General features: G+C 32.5%; 1 protein-coding gene across 1 annotated transcript in view; it reads right to left on the reverse strand.

Moving 5' to 3' along the window:
- The window catches only part of LOC113515597 (uncharacterized), a 198,233-nt gene extending 190,927 nt beyond the window's left edge, over positions 1 to 7,306 (reverse strand). The window contains exon 1 of the mRNA XM_031912454.2: positions 7,074 to 7,306. The gene's annotated coding sequence lies outside the window, so the exon portion shown is untranslated. The remainder of the gene's footprint in view (positions 1 to 7,073) is intronic.
- Between the last annotated feature and the right edge of the window lie 2,288 nt (positions 7,307 to 9,594).

The following is a 9,594-nucleotide window of genomic DNA, read 5'->3' on the forward strand; positions in this document are numbered from 1 at the left end:
TTTGTTTTGTATGCGATATCTTTGGCATTTTTACTGTAAACTAATTTTGATTAATTTGATATTTAATCTTTGAGGTTTAATCCCGTAATCCAACAGTCATTTTGTTATGTCATTTTAAATTATAGTCAAATATATTTAAAACATACTTACAATCTAATACATAAGGTTTAGACTCTAACAGTGTTTACGTACGTTTTACTTAATTTACACGCCAGTTCCAGTGACTTCTTATAGGTATCTTATTTATAAATATTGAGATGGATTACCAAAACCTATCCTTAAAACTAAATTTGATAACGTTTAATGACAATGATTCAATGACTGTCCACGTGACTAAAATATATTAAATTACTGGAACAAAATTCTTATCCATCTCAAATAATTTTCATGACAATTGCTTTGGTCATTAAAGCATCCAGTGGTAATAGCCAAACAATTAAGTTAATAAAATCAGTTTCACGTGTAAATTATTAGGAAATAAGGATTTATTTAAACAAAAATTTTAGGTTTATTCATGTTACGAATTATTAATATATAAATTAAAAGTAGTTTTAAATCAATTCTATTATAAATTTATTTTATACTGATACTTCGAATACAGGTTTCGCTGCAATACCTATCACTGAAATTTTAGTTTTAGAAATAGAGAAAGCTGCTTCAGAATCAACACCTCTTGAAATATCTTCAATATGTGATAGGTTTCGAACGTTTATTTTACTGTTGTTGTCGTGTACTGAATTTTGAAAATACATACAACTCCACTTCAGAATATTTTAGCTTCGCAAAATGTTCGAATAATACGTTGGTGTCTAGTTAGCATAAAGTATTCCACTTTCAAAATGTATGCGCATTATTTTTCAATGAAAATATAAAATTTTTGAGGAAAGACATCTGTTTATTTATTTCCCCTGGACTCCATTTTCGTTTAAACAATTACCACGACATTTGGAGATTTCGAGTTTGTACAATAAAATGAAAAGTTTTCTTTACTTTATTACCATAGATAAAAAATCTCATGTAATGAAAACACCACTCGTTATCCTAACACTGTCTTTCGAAAATTTTGAGAATTACTCATAATACTGTATGCTTTCTTATCTATATCTCCTCTTTAGTTAGGCCCATTAAAATCCTGATAAGAGAGAGGGAGAGAGAGACGAGTCGACAACCGCAGTTTTTTTTATGGATGAAAATGCTGAAAATTAAGAAAATGAAATTTTATGGATAAGAACGCCTGCGCTAAGGGTATACTCTGGCTGGGGACCAGTGATGGGTGTTCTATGAGAATGAAAACAGGTCAGTTAGCCCATCATGATGAATTCATCACGAATTATCCATGATAGTTTCCAGGGATAACCGCGTAGAGGTAGACCTGGTTAGGTATATTGCTAGCAATGGGATTATTAGTCTCCATTACTGACAATACCTTTCCCTCTCGACAATCACAGTTAGGCTTTGGTAATGTTTTAAAAGGGCCGGCAGCACACCTGCAATGCCGCTGGTGTTGTGGGTGATCATGGGCGGCGGTAGTCACTTACCATCAGGTGAGCCGCATGCTCGTTTGCTCCCCTGTGTTGTAAAAAAAAAAAAGAGGGATGCTGCTATCCATCCCTCGAGTATTAAATGCATTTAGTCGCCTCTTACAATACCCACGTAAAAGGAAGGGATAGCCTATTCTACGCCGGAATCACACGGTAAACAATAATAAAACTGGTTTGCAAAAAATATAGTCGAAGAATTAACATCTTTGTAACATTATTCGAGTGCAATAACCTTTTTAGCAATAGCTTACAAGAGAAGTTCAAATAGAATTGACATATGATTGTCATAAAGTATCGAATCTAATTTTGGCTCGAACAACTTGGCAACTAAGTTTCGCAACTGTTTGTTAACAAAGAAAAATTCTTGTTCCGCAACTAAGTTACCAAAGAACATATTTTATATTTCTTTAAAAAAAAATGATTTTATGGGATTTATGAAAAATACTTTTATTTAGACAAGGTGAAATAGAAATAGTGACGTAGTGGTACGTAAAACTAAAAATCAACTCATGCTATAGTACATATTATGTCAGAAATTCCGTGAGTATAATAATAAATAAGGGATAAGTATATTTTGGTATAACCTAATATCTATATTATAAGTGAATATACAAAAACATATAAATAAATAATTAAAATAAGTTCTACAAAAAAGACTTTAATTGTGGCAAAACCAGTTATTATGATTTAAAAATTAAACGACTAAAACAATTTTAATAAAATTTCTATGGGACCAACCTTTAAGCATATCCTTTCAGATAAGAAAGAATTTTCCACATCATTACAACTGACGGAGTTATGAGCTAAAAACATAAAGAATATTAAAACCGAATTGAGAACCTCCTTTTTTATAGTCGGTTGATAATAAAAAAAAGGTTGAGTATTCCATACTAATTCAACAGCTGAATGCGTCGTGTTAGAACGAAAGGTACTAATTTTTTTTATGTTTTTCAAATAATATTTGCATTATTTATATAAATATTTAGATGTGCTGGAAGAACACTGCATTCAAAGGATGCTAACGATTTCTATTTCAAAAATGATAAAAACAACTACTCAAAAAGCTTATACGTAATTAAGTTTACTTGAATAAGAAATATTTTTACTTGTATTTATTTATGACTAGCTTTTACGTACGCGTGGATTTCAAAGTAGGAAAACAAATAAATAGATTGCTTCTAGATAGCGTATCCAAATAAAATATATACTACATTTTAAGTTAGATTAATTATTAATTAAATTTTATTTTAAGTTTTTAGTTTTTTTTTTTCAGGAAATACAGTTATGAAAACAGCACTACATATGAGAAATGTAGAAATAAACATACAAACAGACAGAAAAAGTTTCTAAAAACTATAGTTTTGGCTCCTAATTAAGATCCTCATACATATATTTCTTTCTTAAATATCTCCTACGTACAGACATGCTCTAGTTACAATTTTATTATATTAGTAAGATTCCTTATAGTTGTTGCTAACATTATAAAATAAATATGTATATACTTTCCATCAGGTGGGCCGTCAGCTTGTTTGCCATTCTAAGTTGTATAAAAAAAAATATGTATGTATATACCGAATGTGATGTCCTTTTTTTCAACGGTTATATGTGAGTTCCACAGTAATGGCTTTTAATGAGTGACGATGAAATGGTAACCCGGTCCACCGCCGTATCGGTATATGCTGACGGGTCACGAGTGAGGGATAATAGGTGTGGATGAAAGCAGGTCAGTAGGCCCATCGTGACGAATTCCACAGGAATTAACTACAATAATTTCCAGGTAGAACCGCGTGGAAGTCGATCTGATAGGGTATATTGCTAGCAATGGGGCTGTTTGACCTCATTACTTATTATACAATCTGTATACACCGACAGGGTACCAGTGAAGGATGATAGGTGAGGATGAAGCAAGTCAGTTAGCTCATCGTGACGAATTCAACAAGAATTGTTCACGATGATTTCCAGGGGGAACCACGTGGAGGTCGACCTAATAGGGCATATTGCTAGAAATGGGGTTGTCAAACTCCATTGCTAACAATCCTTCTCCCCCCCCCCCCCCTGTCCTGAAGGGTTAGGTCAGTCTGAGCGAGGGACAAAGAGTGACTAACCCACATGAAGTTATAGCATTATATATACTATGTTAAAGTCCCTACCAACTATTCGCGTCTACGTTGTTACACAGACACGGAAAACTTTCGACTAATCAATTCAAAGCAGAGCGGAATTAATTCAAGTACGGAGGGAATGGTACCACTGTGTTTAAGGCAGAACTGGGCCTTAATTGGCATTATTCGAGTGAGCGACGTTTTAGGTTAATGCTTAGATATTAAATCTTAGGAAAGGTCCAATCTATTGTCTGTAAAACAAACACTTAAGCCCCTTTATTCTGTTTTTTTTTTATAACCGTATTAAAAAAAATTATCAGATTGTTCAATTTATACATAGTTTCTAAATATACATTGCAATATATGTTTTTATGATTAAATCTTGAACGTAGATGGAGGGAAAATAGAATGGTTTGGCGTTATGAATTGTAAATGTCCTTTGTTATTTTTTTTTTTTATTATAGCACGATATGTGACCACGTCATCCTGAGGGAACACAGAGATGACATGGTATATGATCAACTAAAAAGGACGTTCCACATTGTTACGATACGGTTCATTTAAGAGTTGGCAAACATATTTGTACGTGAGCGTAAGAGGTTTACTGCTTATGGATATAGTCGTTGACCCATTGTTGTGGTGCGATATCTGAAAGGGGAAGGTAGAATAAGAAAATAAAGTTCTTCTGAACACTCTCCATGGAATAAGCGATAGCAGACACAGAGCGAAATTGGAGAGGTTCTAGAGTTTTGCTCACCTCAGCGTCTTGATCTGGTATGAAGTACTATCGCGCTCTGTATAGAACTCCAAGTTATTCGATACTGTTTAAGTCATGCTCTCAATGTAATCCCTGTAGATTGTATAATATTACTGTAGGAGTATTACCAACTCTTCGATTCTAAGTAACATAAAACTAATTACTATATAATTAATGATTCGAAATTAGTACGGAATAAAGAAAATAATAAATTCTATTGATTGCACACAGATTCGAGATAAGAGAACGTATACTTCTTTTTTATCGGTTTCAACGAATTGAAACCGATACAGAAGAAGTATACCATCGAATTAAGAATCTTCTACTTTGGCAAGTCGGTTGAAAACTAATATGATTCAGCGAATACTATCAAGGAATAACAGAAAAGAAACAAAGGAGCTATCTAATAACGAGAAGGGATGTAAGAGGACGCGATGTGTACGATGTCGTAATTTTATTTAGCGTTTGCCAACATTCATTGGCGCTGGAAAAAGTGTAAACATTTTTTGCCATTATTAGTGGTGCTTAGTAGTAGTTCTTAGAAAAAGAAGACACTTTACTAGAATATAATAATAGAAGGAGCAAACTTTTAAATGTTGTTTATTAAATAACATAATGTCTTATGTTCTTTAAATTTTTGTTACATTGTAGTAGCAAGTAATGTTATAAATGTTTTATTTTATTAAAATTAATTCTCGATTTTCATGTGTGAAAATCATCGTCATTATGGCAACCGTTAATTATTCATTGCTGAACATAATCCTTCCCCATAGACTGCTATAAGGAACGATTCCGAATCACTAGCGTATACTGAATCCCTGCAATATATTTGAGGTCGTCATTCTATCTAGTGGGAGAATCGTCCTACGCTTCGTTTGCCTGTACAGGGCCGCCACTCATAATTTTTTTTTTCTATCAGTTGCCGGTTCTTCGAGCTACTTTAGCTTGTGTTTATTATTTATAAAAAAAAAATTGTAGTTACATTTATCAACAGCAATATATATTATATACAGCTTGTTTATGTTTGCATGGAAATACAATAAACTAATTGTATCAAGCGTAACTTTTGCTAATTATACAAAAAAGTACCTATAGTATACAAGGTGAATCCGAAGTCGTTAGTTGTATGTAAAAATAAAATGCCATGATATAATTCGCAGTGTGTGCCCCAGCTTACAATGGGCCAGCCTCTTCCTTTCCAGTGGGTGTCGTAAGAGGCGACTAAGGGAGACGAGGGATAGGCAGCAGCGTTTCTCTTAAAACAACTCTGAAAGCCTAATTGCGATTGCCAACCCGCCTGCCAAGCGTAGCAACTATTGGCAAAACTCCCCTTATGGGAAAGGCTTATGTCTAGCAGTGGACGGTTAACGGCTGAAATAATAATAAATGCCAAATCATTTTGAGCCTCCCATATTAATATAACAGCTGGACGCGCCATATTAGTATGGGAAGCTAAATCTTTTTATCGTTGTTCGACCCATGTTTACTATTTTTTTGAATTAACGTCATCTTTGTCTGTCGTAAATATGAACATCCAACTGAAGGATAAAAATAAATGCTCAAAAACAAATATATACATTTTTTAATATATATATATATATATATATATATATATATATATATATATATATATATATATATACGTATGTTTATTTAATTTAAAATATATTGATGTTATTATCAATTAAAATGTTTATTTCATTTATAAATTGTTTTCATTAATCCAGTGCACTGCTTTTTACTGTCTATTTCTAGCATAGCTATATATATAGCTAGGTCGACTGATAGAGAATGTCATCAGGTATCAAATACGCCCTGTATACATATTTTATTGTGTGGAAAAGAGTAAATAAATAATTATTTGACGTTTGTTAGTGCGATCACTTTTCCTTTCCACCTTTTCATTTCTAGAATATTATAAGAAGTGACTAAAAGAACAAAGCACAATAAGTACGTCAGTGCTAAAGAAGGAAGACTCGAAATAAAATCTTGCATCGAGCCATCTAGCAAGCTTGCTTATCGCGGATAAGACTCCTCGTCTTATGGGAAGAGACCTTTGTCCAGCAGTGGGATGCTAATGAATTGGTGAAGCTGTTTTATAATAGAAAATATTACATCAAGTAGTGAACTTAAGTTGTATCACATAATTTGTCGCAACATTCTAATAGAACATATCAATTTTAAGTTGAAATAATGTGTTCTAAAATTTCATTTAAATCTATATAGAGATTATGTGATATATAACCAAAACAAAAATAGTCATAAAATCGACAAAAATAACTATGGTATAATTATTTCAATTTTGTTACTTATTTCCAGGTAGATAATTAAAAAAAAATAAAGATCCTACAACTCTAAGAACTTTATTATAGTATAGACGTAATTTGTACCTGTCTAAATATACATATATGTATAATATATTCATAAAAGCCATCTTTAATTACTTACCTTTATGTTACATATTTACTTACTGTTACAATCGTATAAAGTACCAATTATTTACATAATTAAATAAAATCAGTACCGTCATACCGGTAAATTCGATGTTTATTGATATTACATTGGCTTTAATAATTAGCAACTTTAGCAACAATAACTTTATTTTTCTTTCTATACGCTAGAAATAAAAGCGAAATCGAAGAATCGAAAATAAAATTAATATATCCAACTTACCTATCATTATATCCCGCGAAAGACTTCAGGGATCTTCAACCCTTTTAATAATAGTTTAAAAGTTTTTATCACAACGTATTGTAATAGTAAATGTAACGCGAAACACAATATTAATTCAAAAAGCTCATCATTCACTCAAAGATGTGAAGTTATCATTCATTTAATTATTAAGAGGGAGAAACCCTTGCAATAAAATTCGAGTTGAGTATTGGGTAGTTCACGCTTAGAGTGTTCCGAACCGACTGAGTGTGTCCGGGGTGGTTTTTCCTAGTATTTTCCATGGAAGCTGAAAGCACTGTTTGACGGAATTTATTACTATAACACCCTGTGCCGTAACCCTCAAATAACGCCATCTGTATTCTATTTATTACATACAGTGCCATCTATGTACATTTTCAGTAACTAATATAATTTCGTTAAGGAAGACATCGAATAACTTGCTTTAAAATAATGGTCTCAGTAGGAATGCTTCAATGATAACAAATAGTTATAGAAATAAATAAAAGATGTCGTTACAGTACAATTAATAGATGAAAATGGAATGCTAACCCCGCCTATGGTGTTGCTGCCGCTCTAGCGGAGTACCAGTATTTAATATATTCTAATGATCTCCATTGGAGACAATAGTAAGGTACAATAGGTAAAAATGAAGCTGGACAGTTAGCCCGTGACTAATTCCCCGAATATTATCCGCGATAGTTTCCAGGGAGACCCGCGTTGAAGATATTGACCTGTTAGGGTATTTTAATGTAATAGCTCGGGGAAAAGCGCGGGTGGGATTACCATTCCATTATCATCCATTAAAAAAAAATGTAATAGCTCGGGGAAAAGGGATTGTTAGTTTTGGGGAGGTTAGCCCCTATAGCTGTCCATATTCCCTGTCAGATCGCCCTCTACGCGATTTCCCCTGGTAACCATCGTGACTAATTTATCGTTGAATTCGTCACGATGAGCTAACTGACCTGCCTTTTCATCCTTACTTATCATCCTTCACTGGTACCCCGCCAGTACCTATAGCGCAGACGGAGTTATGATTCCATTACTCGTCATTAAAAAAATTTAATAGCTACCAGTTTAACTTACATGTAATTTGGTAGTTATTACATTAAAATATACTGTGTACTTACGAAACTTTTAACAATAAAACTGTTAGGGTATATTGTTAGCAATGGGGCTATTCAACCTCATTACTAACAATCCCTCCCTCTCCATCATAACATTCTCTCTATACTCTATTACAAATAGAAAAATCCGGACTAATAGACTCATCAACGCACAGGCGAAATAACTAAAGTTAGAATTATTAAATTTTCACACTACATTCCTTTTATGAAAATTAGAAAGGATTTTTCAAAATTCGGCTCATAAAGACAGAAGTCTGTACGGATTTTTAAAAATTTACCCTAAATACTTTTGAATAAAATTATCAAAACTTAATATCAGTATTTTTTTAAAATGCAACCCTAAATGTTCTAATAAAGGAATGAAGTAAAAAAAATGTCTAGACTGAATCATCAATGCACAGCTAAAGCTACTAAAGTTAGAAATACCTTTAGACCGTAGATTCCTTTTATAATCTATAATTATTAATATGAGTAATAATCAAGAATTTGTCGAATTTCGGCTCCTAAGAGTGTAAAAATAGGGCTGGAAATTTGTATTAGCAAATATATTTTTAACCGATTTACTTCAAATTGATCATATATATCTTCTTATATAAAAATAATGAAAAATAATTTCAGTAAAATTAATATCCTAATTGTGTTAAATAAGAGATGAAAGTTAATGTAAAAAACAAACACTTCATTTATTAATGAATGTTGTATCAGCCATTAACTGTCCATCGCTGAACATAACCTCAGCCATAAAGGGGTTTTGCCAGTAGTTGCCACGCTTGGCGGGCGGGTTGGCAACTGCAGTTTGGCTGATGATATTTTTGATTGATGATATTTTAAAACTGATGCTGCTGTCTATCTCTCCACCATAAGCTTCCTTAGTCGTCTCTTACGACATCCATGGGAAAGGAACGGGTGGCCTATTCTATGGTGAACATACACGACTACTATTAATGAAAACAACTAAGAAATTAATAATAATCATGAAATCAGTGTACAATATTTATTTGATTACTTCCTTAACTAAAATAGATATTTAGTCGAAGTTCCGTGTGTAAATTAGGAAATAAAAATTAGTATAAGAAATAGTCTAGAAAATATTTATATGTACCTACCACACATACAAATTTTTATCCTCACAACAATAAATATTTTTGATACACAAGTAGATGGGCCTTATTCTAATTTCACACATAAGTAGAATGCTTTGTATGCCGTATATTAATTTGTGTGTATATTAATTTGCACGCCGATATAGAGGCAGAATGTACACAGAAAATATATACCTCTATCATCTAAAATTACCTGCATTCTAGCAAAATAAATTAATTTCATTTAATTTCAATTTTAACTAACGCGGGCAAAGCCGCGGAATAATTTGATGGATGGATAAATGGATGTTAATC

This window comes from Galleria mellonella, unplaced genomic scaffold (genome assembly GCF_026898425.1).
Source record: "Galleria mellonella isolate WM207_F2 unplaced genomic scaffold, CSIRO_AGI_GalMel_v1 utg173, whole genome shotgun sequence".
In the NCBI taxonomy this organism is placed as follows: domain Eukaryota; kingdom Metazoa; phylum Arthropoda; class Insecta; order Lepidoptera; family Pyralidae; genus Galleria; species Galleria mellonella.